Source organism: Rhipicephalus microplus, chromosome X (assembly GCF_043290135.1).
Source record: "Rhipicephalus microplus isolate Deutch F79 chromosome X, USDA_Rmic, whole genome shotgun sequence".
In the NCBI taxonomy this organism is placed as follows: Eukaryota; Metazoa; Arthropoda; class Arachnida; order Ixodida; family Ixodidae; genus Rhipicephalus; species Rhipicephalus microplus.
In genome coordinates, this window is record NC_134710.1 from 47,762,059 (window position 1) to 47,779,334 (window position 17,276).

General features: G+C 44.3%; 1 protein-coding gene across 3 annotated transcripts in view; it reads right to left on the reverse strand.

Annotated features, from left to right (window-relative positions):
* Positions 1–17,276, reverse strand: part of trio (trio Rho guanine nucleotide exchange factor) — a 458,133-nt gene that overhangs the window by 346,404 nt on the left and 94,453 nt on the right. The window lies entirely within an intron of this gene.

The following is a 17,276-nucleotide window of genomic DNA, read 5'->3' on the forward strand; positions in this document are numbered from 1 at the left end:
TCGTTACATTGAGACTTCTACATGCAGCCGAAAGGCAGCACCCTAATTTCTCTTAATCCAAGAAGTGCCTTTCACTACCATGTGCCCATCATAATAACTTCCTCACGATCAAGCTGGCTGGCAACAGAGACTGTCCATCATAATGTAGGTGGCAAGTTTGATGCCAGCATGCATGTGGCCTGCAGAGAAATAATTCTTCAAACTTAGCAGCTTCTGCCAAGTTTGTGACTCTGCGTGCGCGTTTCACTGGGTCAAAACAAAACTACAGTACGCCACAACCACTGCAGACAAAACCATGACCACAATTAATATTGTCATAGATGGTGTCACCACCGTTACAAAAGCATGCACACAGCAGACGTGTACCAGGTTAAAGTAAAAACACTGTTAGCCACAACTACTGTAACCAACACCTTAGTTGCGAATAACATGATCATGGATCGCAGCCATGTACAGAGTGAAAACCAAACTACTGCGTGTTGCAGCTGCTGTGGATGAAATAATGATCCTTGTCCGTGCAATCACGCTGTGCTTGCATACAGCCAACATATACGGCCAGTTAAAACAAAACTACTGTTTACCAGAGTGCCGCCAACAAAATCAAGGTCGTTAAAATCATGGATGACTGCCACTCTGTTCTGAAGGCATGAAAGCAAAGTAGTGTCATCCGTGGCAGTAAACACAAAAAACCCTAAACCTGCACGGAACATGCAGTACAGTCAAAGCAAAAGCTAGACAGCAGCCTTTCTAAAGCCTTTTATAAACTCTCCTGGGGTAACTACAACAAGTACAGTTGCAAAGTACCCACTACCCAATAAATCAGCATAATATTTTTAAAAGGGTCCAGCAACACTTTTTGGGCATGGTCATAAAACGCTGCCGATCGGTAGTAGAGACTCCCAACAACACGCGAGCCAAATATTATAGCACAGCTCGCGGCCTGGACTTCACAATAAATTATCAAAGTCAGCTGAAAATTGCTTTCTCTTCTCTCGACAAATGGCAGAATATGCCCAAAAATCACATGTGAATTACCCATCTATCAGCCATTGGCTGATTTGAACAGGGCGCGCTCGCTCGTTACAGAGATCACCGCGGGAGGGCGCGACTTGTCTACGCGTGTGTGCACGATCACACCGAAAAAGCGGCGCATTCAAAGAAAAAAAAGAGAGAAAAAAGTGCTCAAGGCCACGAGGCACGTGTGACGTTCTTCTGTGGCCCTGCCATCCCTCCCTGCTTATCTTGCAGCGCTTTCGTCGGGATGTGAGAAGAGAGAATGCAATTGCAGCATGCGACAAACTTTTGTAGCTCCACTCGCACTGGACGGATTCTTGAATATTTCGCGGCATTGAATTCGTGAGGCAATAAGCTCTTCCAGTGAATTCATTCTGTGGTTACTTGAAAAAGCGTTTCAGGACCCTTTTAATTAGGCAAGCACCCACTATGTCATTCTTCATCATTCTGCAGAGAAGCAAGGTATTCACATCTATAAGGCATTATGTGCCTTTTATTGTTGCTGTGGCTAAAGATGATGAAGAATTATGGCTATGTCCTCTGTAACTCTGTAATGCCATTCTCGTTGTGTGATGCACAGCTGTTCTTTTACTATTCTACTATGCTATATTACATGTGTTAACGTTATTCCTTGCCTAAATGAAACATGAATGAGGCCTTCTTGCAAGAAATTTTGAAGCGCTAGCGTGACACTGCAATAGAAAGATCATTTGCCAAGCAGAAGGCCTGGGCCAAGGAGGTCCAGGGCCAAGGAGGCAGCGAAGGCCAGAAGGTTCCTGGAATGAGGAGACCTCCCACCTAAGGTGGACGCGGAACCTACACCGCTACACCGTTTAGAAAAAAAAAAAACATTTATTCCTCCTCCTCCTTACTGTGCGTGATAGCCCTTATGGACACCAGCCGAAGAGGCAGCAGACAACGACACCACCAAAATTTGTTGCTGTTGTGATCTCGTAACAGCTTTCGCTGTAAAAGGCACGAAGCCTCCTGATATACCCATCATTCCCGTACAGTTCGCACTGACGACTATGGAAATGTAAACTGCACTGCTTCGTTTTGGTCAGATCCTAGTGAAGTTCTTGCTTTTTTTTTTTCCACATGTTTGCAGTGCCTCACATTTTTCAAAGATCGTTCAAATAAGCTGTAGTGCAAAGATATTAAAGTTAGCGAGTTCAGTGCCATTAAATATAATGCATACACTTGCTGGGACCGCAGGATGAGTTTAAGGCATCAGACTTTTTAAATTATCACGAATTCAATTCAAAAGATTAAACTGTGCCTTAGTTGGCAAAGTAGTACTTCAATGCTTTTCAGGTCACGAAACTCCAGCCTCAATTTTGTATGGAGCCTACGCCTGCCACTCGAGGCACAACCGTGCATAAGAGGGAAACCAAGTGCTGCTGCCTCTGCAGTTCTGCGAGGGGCAGCCTCAACAGTCTAGCTTTCTAAAGTCCGAGAGAGCCACTTCACTTGCACATGAAGACTTTTAACACTCAACATACTAAATGAGTGCCAGAGTGTGCCACAAGTCTTGAAATGAGCCCCGGAGCAAAGAGAATGGCCACTCGAAACATGCGGCTCTTGGCAATTTCACAGAAAGAAAAGTGCAGGGTTTGACACCCCATAACTATCAAGACTAGGGAGGACAGCGAAAAAGAAGACTTTGGATTCATCTTTGATAACCTAAGGCGTTTGAACCAAAAGAAAGTGCACTTTTTTTTTGTTTCCCCCCCCCCCCCCCCCCTTCTTTTTCCAACCAGAGCAAAATGCGACCGCCATGGCCTGGCTAGCGTCATTCGCCTCAACGTTTTAACAAGTTTATCTATTTAACAATTGCCTGAAATCAAACGATGCGCACTTACAACAATGCCCTAGTGGTGCCACTAGTAAGAAGAGAGAAACATCGCGGCTGTTGCAAAGACATTCATGCGTAAGAAAGTGCCAATTTTAGGATGCGCAAAGCGCCAGATTGTTCTTGCCAAGCATTGCTGTTCAATGTTCTGCTAAACTATGAGAAGTTTTTCAACAGAAGGCCAAAAAAATTTAGTCAATACTGCAATGACTGCTTCCATAGAATGACTTCATCTAATGACCAAGAAAATAAAACTGGGGTGCTGTGCGAGCTATAAATTTTCAGTACAGCGATGACACTTCTGCACAAGATTTAGGTGAAGTAAATGTGAGACAAAACTCATAATAAAATGTCTTCATTGTGGTCATTATCGTAGAATTAGGGTGACTGAAGGTAACTGAAAATATATTGAGAATAAGCAACTACCTGAGCAAGCGGTTTTGTTGCCGTGCGGCGCCTACACTGCTTGGCTGCGGACCCGTAAAATGAAGAGCCAGCAATCGCATTTTGACGAAGATGAAATGCTAGAGGCCCATGTACTACACATATCTATGCACACTACAGAACTCCAGGTGTCCAAACGATCTCCAATGCCTGTACTATGGCATGCATCTTGATCCTTTCATAGTTGTGGCCGTAAAACCCTAGACATACAGCAAGCGGCATTTTCTACAAGTGTCAATAATCCCAGCACCTGATCACGCACCTCGTGGTTTTGCATAGAAAAGACGAATCGGATATTTTAGTTTTTATTGCCCATTGGCTACATTTTTAATCTGTTAGAAGGGGTTCAAATGTTACATTCTTATATTATCATTTGTAAAATAAAAATAAAAACACAATAAAAGTTTAATTTTATCAAAAAAAAAAGCGTAACGTGATGGAGCAACAGCAACCAGCAACCTGCAATTAGCGCATTTTGTTTATGCTGTAAAACATGTGGCAGAAAGACCACAGAAGGTCTCAGGTAATGATGCTGTTGAAATTGCCATAGCAGGCAGTGGCAATGACTGATTCATTAGTTTTGTGCACGGATGCATGCACTTCCACTTCAAGTTAAAATCATTAGCAGTGGTAGGGCCCACTTCCATTTCTCAAGCTGCTCCTTGTATCTCAGTGAGCAAAACAGCCCCTTTTGGCTGTTCTCTCGTGAACAGAACCGCCTACCAGCATGATTGACACGTTCAGCATTGTCATCCCACACCAACATTTCAGCTCAGCTGTCTCAAAAAATAGTGCAACAAATGCACAAAAACCAACACAACTATCAGCTTATGTCGCACTGCACAAGTGAGTTGTGGCAGCTTTCAGCTGTGTATGAAGCTACCCATAGCATGATGACAGAGTTTTGTCACAAGAAAAGTAAATATTAAAGAACCCCTGACACCAAATTTTGAAACTTGAGGTGCTTGTGTTGTTTGATAGTCTTGCACGTGGGGACACTTCACTGATTATTAGAGACAAGCGTTGCCTATAGGACTATTTATTTTGGTTTTAAGGTATAGGTGTGACCTCATCAGAGTAGTCAGATCCAATGAACAATGCCTGTTGTTTGACATAGCAGGGCCCCCTTGTGACATTGCAGAGGTCAAGCAAGTACGCTCCAACTTCTATATAACGAACCTAGATGTAACAAAATATTGGTTATAATGACGTAAATGTAAAATAGTCTTGCAATAAACATAGTGACAGGACTAAATATTTATAACAAAATTCCAGATATAACAAACTTAATTTCGTTAAGATGCAACTTTGTTACAATGAGGCTTGAGTGTATTGTCTGCGTCAGAGACACGCACAATAGCCAAACTGGTACTCCGCGAGGACCACTGTTCGCCACCCCTCTTGCTCTGTTGTTAGCTGCTTTGAAAGTGGTTTTGGCTGCTCACGCCGGGAATGCTTTTCTTTTTTCTGACGAGGTCACGCTCAAAGCACCCATATCGTTTTGTTCTTATACGCCCACAAGTCCTCTTATTTTAAAATGGCACGTTCAGCATCACTGAAGCTCGAGTGCACGTAGTCTCAAGCGCTGCCCAGCTGTGGGAACCTAGTTTTTCATGTTATTTAGGCAGGTGTTTCATACTGATGCAAAATCATTCAGAATTAGCGATGCTAGCATTAATCATACGATGTGTTAAAGCATTTAGGATTCAGTTTCAGGACTACCAGATGCAAAGCTACAAGCTACTGTAAAAAAATCGCAAACAAAACTTTCAATATCAGGGGTCCTTTAAAGGACTCTGGTTGGGCCCAGCAAGCTAGCATCTCATCACAATGAAGCAAACTTTGCATTCAGGAGCATATATCACCGTAGCAGCAAGACAGCCTTGCGAGCTACATTCAACAAACGCTGCAGTTTCACCACTTCAAGCCTAGTAAACTGTGCCACTGACTAGAGCTGACATCTCCATTGGCATTCCCACATAATGCAATAAACAACGCGCTGAGCACACGTTTTCGGGCTCCGCAATGTCTTTGGACACATTTACAGAACCATGGGTTCATCAACATGGCCTTGTAAGTCACACAGAGTAAATTTTGATATTCTGTTGCCTAGTGCTGTTAAACAGCTGCTTTTATTTCTGTTATCATAGCTGTACAACTTTCTTTAATTTTTGTAGCATCAAATTTTCTGCAGTTCTGCCCAACTGGTGTGAAATCGCTGGCTACAACATATGGGTAGATTTCACCCTGAAAACAAGCTGCCCCTATGTCGCTGCGAATTCTTGTTATATAAAGCTTGTATCCTGACATCCAAGAAGCCACTTTGGAAGCTGACTGCACAAGCAAATGGCAAATAGGAGTGTCATTCTGTTGATGTTTTCAGGAGTCAGCAGCTTATATTGCTTTCAGAGCACATCTTTGAGCAGAAAAACTGTTTTGGAGCAGCTACTACAAAAAAGCACAGGAACTGTCTTGTGGTAGTTATGGAACAGTACATGAACAAAGTGCTGTTACTTGTTTTAAGACAGCTATGACAAATAATGTTCTTTGCCAGAGTCATTCAGATGATAAAGGTGCAAGCTGAAAAAATTGAATGTCGAGAGAAATCGAGAGGTTAAAAATTTTAGTATAGATTTTGATGTCACAAAGAACACAAACACTGTACGAACATTATATTTTGACAAACACTTTTGCTTTATTTGCGCACTATCAAACTGTGGACACAAAAAAAATAAGGGGGGGGGGGGGGGGCGGACAGGAAGGAATATCCCCAGATTAACAGCACCTTTTAATGTTCTAAATATGTGACTAGGAAAGAAAGACAGGAGCGAGTATTCTACGTAGCCTGCAAACATTTTACCTGCCTTCCACGAACTAATGGGTATGATTCCTTCAAGACAATGAATTATCAACACGTGCTCCTTCGGGAGCTTTTCCATGCATTCAGGGGACTTATTTTTTTTTTGCATATGAATCAGCACCTAGGGTTCTTTTTGCGACTATCACCCCCATAACACGGCAAATCTTATGTCATTGACAGCGAATGTCATTCGTTTCTAATGTCACTTGTTTGCTGTCACACTGGGAAAGAATGCCCCCCCCCCTCCCCCATTAGATGAAAATCACATTTTCGGTCAAATGATTTCCCGAAACACATTCGCATTCGATCTCAGACAGAATCTGTAGTCTCGATGCCAGGGTCTTATAGGGAGATGGCTGTTAACTTACGTAGTGTAACTTTTGTAATTTGTAAATACCTTATTCTTTACTAGATTACCTTATTACTGGTTTGATTATTTATTTATTTTATTTGACAATACTGCTAACTCCTGGTGGAGTCGCCGCAGAGTGGGGTTACAATAAAAAATGAAGACAATACAAAGCAAAGAACCAACACAATTAGTTAAACAAAACAGGCGCACAATGTGTAATGTACAGGCGCACAATGTAAACAGGCGCACAATGTATAAAGAGAAAACCAGAAACAAAAACGGACACCCATTCAGGCCGAAATATAAGGCGAAAGGCAAGCAATGCATAAGAAAGGAACTCCACACAATCAACCGGCAAGCAATGAATCGAACAATTCCACACTGTTGGCCTCAACGGTGGGTGCATCCAGGGCGTTCCACTCATCGATCGTTCGCGGAAAAAAAGAATACTTAAAAACATTATTAGCCGATTGATATGGAGTGATTGAAAAACAATGTCGCATTCTGGTATCATAACCTGTTGAAAAATGCACATAATTGGATATACTGCCGTTGAGATGACCTTTAACTATTTTAAACATAAAACGTAATCGTGCGATTTTATTCCTCGCCGAAGTGTGCTTCAGATTAGCCTTAGCCACTAAGCCTGAGACCGAGACCCTATCGTAGCGATTGAAAATAAATCTTACGGCTTTGTTTTGGACTCTTTCTAGCTTATTAATATTAGATTGTGTAAAGGGGTCCCAAACAATATTAGCGTATTCTAGAATAGGTAAGACAAGTGTTTTAAATGCTATAAGCTTAGTATCACAAGAAGAATGACGAAGGGAGCGTTTTAAGTAATGCAGTTTCGACATTCCTTTGTTAGTGATCTCTGTTATATGATCATTCCAGCGCAGGTCGCTACGAATGTGAAGACCAAGGTACTTGTAGTGCTCGACGCGAGATAGGATGGTACCGTCAATTGTGTAGTCAAATGAGTGTATATGTGTTTTATTTGCGATAGACATGACAACACTTTTCTTAAGATTTACTGACATTTGCCATGTATTGCACCATTGAAAAAGCTGATGAAGTTCCCTGTTCAGTTGCAGTTGATCATTAATAGAGTTAATAACGGAGTAAATTACACAGTCGTCCGCGTACAACCTAATTTTTACATTACAATTGTCAGCAATATCATTGATGTAGAGTAAGAATAATAATGGTCCTAACACCGATCCTTGGGGTACTCCCGAAGAAACCGGAAGCATGGTTGAAGTAGCTTGATTAAACGAGACACACTGTTTTCTAGAAGTTAAGTAAGACTCTATCCAGTTACAAATTGTACTATTCTTTAAGATGTGCGAAACTTTAAGTAGTAGTTTTGGGTGCGACAGTTTATCGAACGCCTTGGTGAAATCCAGAAAAATAGCGTCAATTTGAGTATGATTGTTGATCGCCGAAGCAAAGTCATGAATTACCTCAACTAGTTGCGTGACGGTGGAGAACCCATGCCTGAAACCATGCTGTGCAGGTGATAAAACTGAGTTGGCTTCCAAGAATTTCATAACATGCTTGTAAATTACGTGCTCCAATAGTTTACAGCATGTACAGGTGAGGGCTATTGGTCTGTAATTGGCTATCAGGTGTTTATCGCCTTGCTTATGTAGGGGTTTAACTATCGACGTCTTCCAGTCATCAGGTAAAAGACCAGTGGACAGAGATAAGTTATAAATTAATGTAAGATACTTGGCGCACCATAACGCGTACCGCTTTAAAAACGCATTGGGTATTTCATCTGGACCCGGACTTTTTTTTATATTCAGGTCTAACAATAAATTAAGTACCCCAGATTCTGATACATCTAAATTTTCTATAGGGGGCAGATCACTAAATTTTTTATAAAAAGGGGAGCTTCCATCATCTGTGACAAATACAGATTTGAAGTAATCATTAAATTCACTGGCAATTACAGTAGCATCAGAGGTAGAAGCATTATTTACAATGAAGGTATCACAGTTTGAGATCACCGGTTTTATGAACCTCCAAAAAGAGGCAGGGGACTCTTTTATCATTTTACTCAGCCTAACATTGTAAAAATTATGTTTCTCTTCTCGCATCTTAATTTTAAGTTCTTTAGATACACTTAAGATTTGATTATGAATATTTGTGTTATGGTGGAGCTTTTTTTTAGCTTTCTTCAAACGCTTAACCTTCCTTTTTAAATGAATAATGTCCCGTGTAATCCAAGGATTGGATACGTTAGTTTTTTTAGTTCTAAGGGGTACAAAAAGTTGTATGCAAGCATGGACCATGTTTCTGAATTTTACCCATAAAGCGTTAACATCACATGTGTGAACACTGCGAAAGAAATCGTCGTAAGATGATTCCAACATTTCCAAAATAGATACATCATCAGCTCTTGCAAAGTCATGAAAACTTATAACCTTAACATGTTTCGTCGCCTTTAAAGAAGGAAACTGTACAAGCACCGCATGATGGTCGGAGATGCCATCAACTATATCACACTCAATAGTTCCCGGAATGTTGCTTCGAACAAAAACGAGATCCAGAATGGATTTAGACTCACCGTGAACACGTGTACAATCCTTAACTATTTGTCTTAGATCAAAGCGAAACGCAATGTCGATAAGTTCTTCACCACACACTATATCATTATTAGTAGCTGAAAATGTATTCCAGTCGATTCCCGGCAAATTAAAATCACCGCAAAGAATAAGCTTTGTGTTTTGCGATATAAGGGAAGCTATAAATGCTTTCAGCTCTTCCAGGACTTTTACATCTTCGCCGGGTGGTCTGTAAACTACTCCAATTACTAGGCATTCGTTTTCAAAAAACAATTTGCAGAACATAGCTTCAGCTCCAGGTGGCTCGGACAAGCGTACTACTTTTAAGCCTTTTCGAAACAGAAGTGCCACTCCCCCACCCCTGAAATTCCTATCTCTCCTATGAGCGCAAAACTGAGGGGGCGTGAATTCGCTATCGAAGACACCGTTGTGAAGCCATGTTTCGGTTAAGGCGATTACGTCAGGATCGTGAATTGAAGTTAAGTGCTCTAAATCGAGGCCCTTGCGCACAATACTTCGACAGTTTGCGTTGAGCAGTTTCAACGAAAAGGGAAGGTGCTGGGGTCATTGTTTTGCGTTTCTAGAAACTGCAACCTTATCGTTAGATGCTTCATCCCAGGTATACAGAGTTCCATTGACAGACACCTTGTCGTAGGAAAGTTTAACCCGATCCCCGCGTTCTCTGTGTACACTGGTACAATCCCACAACCTTTTTCTTATGTTCCGTACTTTTTCTGAGTAATCTTCGGTCACATACATACCAGAATTTTTTAGTTTGCCACAGTTCTTTAGAATTGATTGTTTTTCTCTATAATCAAGTAATTTAATAACGATTGGTCTCGTTTTGTTTGGACGTTTTGATCCAATCCGGTGACATCTTTCCATACCATTTATAGAAAGCTGAAGCTTTTCTTGAAAAAAATCCCTAGAAACACATTCACACAGAGATGACAATGTTTCATCTGCGGGTTCACGAAAACCGTGAATAATAATGTTATTGCGCCTGCTGCGATTTTCGAGATCGTCAACTTTATCAGCAATAGAGGCAATGCTTTTATCTATGCTCTGCATGTGGGATTTCATAGAAGCAAATTGCTCCTGAGCATTGGCAATCGGTATGACCGATGCCTCCAAGGAATCTAGCCTGTCTTTGAGCTGAACTAAGGTGTCCTGTAAAGAAGTCTGCGCCGTGCTATAATCGTTCATACGGCGAATTATTTCCTTTTGGCCTTCAAGAACGTGAAGTAGTAATTCATGATCACTTTCAGAGTCTACTTTTGAGCTGCGCAGTTGGCGTGATACCTTATCATCATTAGGCCCTGGGTTTTGCTCAACGTCACCGCACAGTAATAGCACATCAAAAAAGAAAGAACTTAACGAACATAGTAGACTACAAAATGCACATTTTCGCTTCTGTGGGCAAGGCAGCAGGACAAGAAAAGGGTCATTGCTTCGAAAACATTTAGCACCGCTAAGGTAACTGACCTGCACAAGGAAAAAGACGTGCTTGTTCAGCATAGTTGCAGGCACGCTGCCGCCTCGCCCACTGAAGATGCGCAGGGGTGGCGGCGAGTATATAAGTCCTGGGCCGGATGACGTCACGTGAAAGGAGGTGAAGGCATGGCTCGCAAGTGCACACGAGGCGCCTGGTTGTTCGATGAAACTGCAGTAGTTCATGAATGTTGAATTTCCGTGTACTTCGCCAGATAGGGCACGAGAAACGTCGGCTGGGCAGAAATCCTGATCGGATGCCGGCATAGGGCTGGACGAAATGGCGACCAGCATCTGCACAAGGAAAAAGACGTGCTTGTTCAGCATAGTTGCAGGCACGCTGCCGCCTCGCCCACTGAAGATGCGCAGGGGTGGCGGCGAGTATATAAGTCCTGGGCCGGATGACGTCACGTGAAAGGAGGTGAAGGCATGGCTCGCAAGTGCACACGAGGCGCCTGGTTGTTCGATGAAACTGCAGTAGTTCATGAATGTTGAATTTCCGTGTACTTCGCCAGATAGGGCACGAGAAACGTCGGCTGGGCAGAAATCCTGATCGGATGCCGGCATAGGGCTGGACGAAATGGCGACCAGCATCTGCACAAGGAAAAAGACGTGCTTGTTCAGCATAGTTGCAGGCACGCTGCCGCCTCGCCCACTGAAGATGCGCAGGGGTGGCGGCGAGTATATAAGTCCTGGGCCGGATGACGTCACGTGAAAGGAGGTGAAGGCATGGCTCGCAAGTGCACACGAGGCGCCTGGTTGTTCGATGAAACTGCAGTAGTTCATGAATGTTGAATTTCCGTGTACTTCGCCAGATAGGGCACGAGAAACGTCGGCTGGGCAGAAATCCTGATCGGATGCCGGCATAGGGCTGGACGAAATGGCGACCAGCATCTGCACAAGGAAAAAGACGTGCTTGTTCAGCATAGTTGCAGGCACGCTGCCGCCTCGCCCACTGACCAACAACGCACGCGATGTAACAACGCACGCGATAAGGCGAAAATTTCTAAAAGAAAGCCGCCCTCAACTACAGCGTCTGGATGCTGGCCACGTTTCATTCGTGCTCTGTTGTCATTGTTGCCTGTATCGCGGGTTTTGATCGTCCGATTGCACGTATTGTGATCAAGGTGGTGAATACATGAAATTGTTGCCACCATCTCATTTCTGTGGCTGGGGAGTCAGTTGTGCGCCCATGCTTTAGTTCACTATATACTCACGCTTCCCCGTCATATCGTCCGCCATGCTTATTCTCGTATGGGTCTTGGCTTGACTTCATTTGTGACAAGTTGCGCAGAACAACCACACTTACACTAGGAGCGCGCCTTCTTAGTGATAAAAATTTATTTTCAAGGATACGTACAGGTTACATGGAAGTTTTAATACATTGTTACTTCTCCCAAGGCCACGCTCAGGAGGGCTAAGGTGATGGTCATCATTTTAAAATGACATTGGCTTTCTTCGTGTAACAGCACGCAGGTACATTGACATTTGCTTCACTTGATGTCATTCGTTGCAAATTACATTAAATTTACCCTGTGACAGGAATATATGTTCAGTATCTTCAGTGCAATGTATATTTGAGACAGTTGCATGTTGTTGCTGCACACGTTCTTTCAGAAGACAGTACACTGAGCATGGCTCATGAATAAAGTCTAGAAGTTGTCCACGCAAAGTACATTATGAGATTTCAGGTTTGATATGCTGTATGACTACAACCGTATTTACATACTCGCGTAATGAACGCACTTTTTTTTTAAACAGATTGGGGCAAAATTGGAGGCACATTTATTATGTGGGGGAAATTTTATGAAAACTTTTCGGTATGAGCGAAAAAATGCAGCAATGCAAAAAAAAGTTAGGTCACTCAGTTTTTTTGTTGCACTTCACTCATCTTCAAGTGTTTAAGGCACTATTTTCTGCAAGCTGTTCCCGCGCCACCCATGCACACCATAAAAGCGTTTCGCGACCATTTTTTCTCGCAACCGTTTAACCCCAACAGTGGTATCTGCTATGAACTCGTGGGGCACCCAGAAGCGTGCGCTATGACCCCACTACGCACTTTGCCAACTTCATGGCAATCTCGCACGACGACCGCGCCACCGCCGTTGACATTGTAGCAAGTAACCAACATTGCAGCAAGCTAGCACTGAAGCATCAAAACAAACCGTTGGTAACAAGATTAACGATAAAACACAATGGCCGCCTCAATTTTAACCAAAGTGAGAATTGGGGACGATGTTGCAGAAATAGCCACGGTCTTTTCTGGGCGACTATCGATTTCTTTCTGGTTTTCCAGAAACCTGTGACGCGATGGCGACGAATAATCCTTTGTGACAGCCATAGCGACAGCAAATCCTGTCGTTATCACTCGAAAATTGCGTGCATGTAGTTGGGCCTTAAAGTTTTGTATTTGCAGGAAGCTACCGTCGATTAGCGCGGGAAGTTTCGTGTCCTTCACTCACTGTGTACTTGTCCGCTGCAATGTCTCCACCCTCGCACTGTTCGTGAACCCTGCTGTGGCGCTTAGATATTTAAATAAACAATGGGTACGTGCCGCACACAAAAAGAAAAAAAAAAACCTATACGGCGCACAGCAGCGGGCAAAGGGGGGGGGGGGGAAGAAGCGAGACGAGGTGTCCGAGGGGGGTCAGCATAATCATAAAAAAAAGAAGAGATCCAATGGGCAAGGAAGCGCCAGGTGTTGGTTAGCGGGACTGCAGCGGACGAATGTAGGGGGTGCATTTATACGTGGGGAAAAGAAATATTAAAATTTTGACAACTGAAGTTGGGGGTGTGCTTATTACGCGAGTGCGTCCATTACACAAGTAAATACAGTATACGAACCAATAGCCCCACCCCACATACCTAATCTGATACCCGTACGGCCGAGTTGCTGGACGTTGCCGCATAACTGCCATGTCGGCATTAAGGCCGCAGCAATTGGCAGAGCCCAAAGCCCCCACCCCAGAAGGCTAATTCATTTCTTCCTCTCTTGACAGCAGCACGAAAATCGCCTATGATTTGTTCCAGGCATAGAATAGCTAGTAAACAATGGAATGAAGTAAAATTGAAAATAGGCCTGCTTTGAAACATATCGAACACTGGCTTTTTTTTTTTTCTCCTCTTTCATTTTAACTGCAGCACTGTCACAACAAAAAATGTTTACTGAACTGCTGACCAAATTAGAAGACGTCAAGCAAAGAAAGGCAGCTTCACTACACTGCACTTTGTGTTCTGCTCAATTGACAAAAAAAAAAAAAGAATGAATGCAGAAAGAAGAGTCGAGTCGTCAGAATTCAAACTGAGAGAAAGAGAATACAGGACAGAGTGACAGGGATAGAAGTGAAATAAACAACAGGATGAGGCATAAAAAAGGTGACATAAACTTGGTGGGAGAGACAGTAGCAAAAGCCAGTTAAATTGTTTCTAACGTAGCAGTTTCCAGTTCTGCAAAAGCTCTATCAAGCAGAACGTATATATTCTTGCGTCAGCATATTGTTTCTAAAACATTGTTGATACTGCTGGATTAATGTTTATGAACAACAAAAAGCGGGCTACATAGTCACACAGTCCGGTTTAGACAGCATTGCTTCAGAAAGTAAAGGGTTTCCAAGGAAAGATGACTATCCCAACTTCCAAGGATTTTGAAAACATACTTTTCTACTTACAAGGGTTTTTAACGGTTTAAAGAACCTGTTTGTGCCTTGCAAAACTGTTGCTAGCCTTGCAAAACTGTTGCTAGCCAGCTCACAGGTGAAAATAAAAGTTATTGCAATGAGTTCATGGTAGAGGCAACACTAGTAGTACTAGTAATAGGGATAGAAAGAGAAAGCTGAAAAGCATGTTTCAGATGAAGACATGGGTCTTGTGTCATGGCCAGATTGTGCAGAATGATTGTGCACACTGCTTCAATATAAGTACTAGATTCGCATACAAAAGTGTTCATAGGGACCTGTTTCCCTTTTAATATTACATCACCGGTCAATTAGGTCATTTTTCTTTTCATAGCGTGAAATCTAAATTAGCTGCATTTTACTGTACCAAACAGTACTTACCATACTTACTAGCGTAATTCTTGCACTCGCATAATGCTCACACCTCCCACATTGCCCAATAAAAATATTGTAGTGGGGAATTCCCAAGGCACTGCCTAATGGGACCATCTCTCTCTGAGTGCTAAGTGCGAGTGGGTGCACGAGCTGTAGACGCTGAACTGCTTGAGCATTTCTGTCCGTACCGGCTGCCTGCCTACTACCTGGCGTCGCTATTAAACTCCCTTGCAAAGTGGTGGAAGTGTGCTGGGCACGCAAACCTGGAACTTCGAAGCCGGAAGCTGCCCACTGCATCAGCAATGCCTGATCAGACGACCGAGCAAGGTACCACCCTGCAAAGCACGGCCCAATCTCAACTGGTCATCGTACCTACCACCCTGCGCCAACAGGATCCCCCCTTCTTCAGCGGCACTGAGGACCAAGATGTGGAAGAGTGGTTGCAGCTGTTTGAAAAGGTGAGCGGTGCCAACAAGTGGCACGACCCCTCAAAATTGGAGTGCGTCCCATTTTATCTCAAAGACGTCGCCAGCCTGTGGTTCACAAACCACCGTACTGAATTTGCCACTTGGGCCGCTTTCAAGACCATCCTTGCAGCTGTGTTTGATCGCACCGCAGTGCTTAAGCTGCGTGCTGAACAGCGCCTATGCGAACGAGCACAAAGGCAGGGCGGAAACTTCACTAGCTACATTGAAGATGTCATCGATTTATGCCGGCGCTTTAACCCTGAGATGACTGAACAAGACAAGATCCGGCATATCTTGAAAGGAATAGACGATGATGCCTTTCAAATGTTGCTGGCAAAGGGCCCAAGTACCGTATCTGAACTTGTTATCTTGTGCCAGAGCTTGGAAGAGATTCGCAAGCAACGTGCATCAGTTCGGAGGTCGACGACAGCAGACGACTCTCTCGCTGCCCTGGCCGTCGGTGGTGACAGCACCCTGCTAGAGCAGATAAAAGAATATGTACGCGAAGAGGTTGCACGACAGCTTTCGTGTCTCTCGTATCTGCCGACTAACGAACCGCCTAACGCCGACAATCAGACAGGCTATTCAGGAGCAGGTCTCCGAGGCGTTGCCATTATCTACGCCTGCCTCTCCGCCAACACCTGTTGCCGCGCCACTGACTTATGCGGCCGTCGCTGCAATGCCTCCGCCTCGTCTGCCATTGTATACGCCACAACCTGTGCGACCTTCTACCGCGCCGTTTCCAGCTACACAGCAGCACACCGGAAATCCTTGGCGCACTGCTGACAACCGGCCGATATGTTACTTTTGTGGGGTTCCAGGTCACGTTGCACGTCTATGTCGTCGGCGATTCGCAGTTAATGCACCAAGATACTCTGACTACTCGTTTCGGCCTCCATACCACGCACCTCACGTGCCACCTGAAGTTCACGAACGCGATGCGCAAGCTGCTTCCGGTACCCGAACCTACGCTTCTTGATGTTCTACTCCCCGCTCGCCTTCCCCTTCAACAAGTCGTCGTTCTGTGTCGCCTATGCGTCGACGACCCACTTCCATTGAGACGGAAAACTAACTGCCGCAGCTCCGTCATCGCCTAATCGTTTAAGTCCTCGCTTGTCTCCTGCCAATCTTATCGATGTAATCGTCGAAGGTGTACGAACACTTGCACTCATCGATACCGGTGCCGCGATACCCGTGACTGGTCAGAGACTCTGCTGCTCTCTTCGTAAAGTGACGATGCTTTCTCCCGTAGTTTCTCTTAGCACTGCGAGCGCCCAACAAATTGAGCCCATAGCGGCATGTACGGCAAAAGTGGTTATTCGAGACGTGTTGTACATCATTGAATTTCACGTGTTGGCTTCATGTTTCCACGATGTCATCCTAGGATGGGATTTCTTATCACGTCATCACGCCGTCGTGAACTGCGCTCGGGCCGAAGTGGAGCTGTTACCGTTTCGTGACGCGCCTTCTGTTGATGCGGCCGTATCTAGTGTGGCTAACCTTGTCGTCGCGACGGACATAGACATTCCTCCTTTCAGCGCCCCGTTTGTCCCTGCCTGCTGCACTTCACTTTCTGACGCTACCGTCCTATTCGCGCCATCTGACATCTTCGGTAGCCGCCACCACACATCGCTGCCATTCGCCGTTCTTGCGCTTTGTCAAGACACTACCGGAATATTTATTTCCAATCCGAACTCGTGCCCCCTCAGTTTGCGCCGCAACGAGACGCTCGGCCACATTCAGCTTATCGATGAAGGTACTATCGTGTCTGCCGATTTCTTCGGCACCAAGCCGAATATGGAGCTGAAAGCGTTGGTTCCTCACTTTGCCTCTAACAGCGTGTCGTCCGATGCATTTCACAGTTCTATTGACAGCCATCTCGCCCCGGCTCAACGAGAGCAGCTTGTCACCCTGTTGCACGAATTCAGGCGTTTGTTTGACTTTCCCCAAGCGGTGCTAGGAAGAACGAACACCGTTGTGCACACGATTGACACAGGGAAGAGTACTCCTTTGCGCCAGCGCTCCTATTGTGTGTCCCCGGCGGAGTGTCGCGTTATCGCAGAACAAGTAGACGACATGCTACAGCGTGGAGTCATCAAGCCTTGTTGTAGTCCTTGGTCTTCACCAGTTGTACTCGTCAAAAAAAAAAAAAGGATGGTTCGATCCGGTTCTGCGTA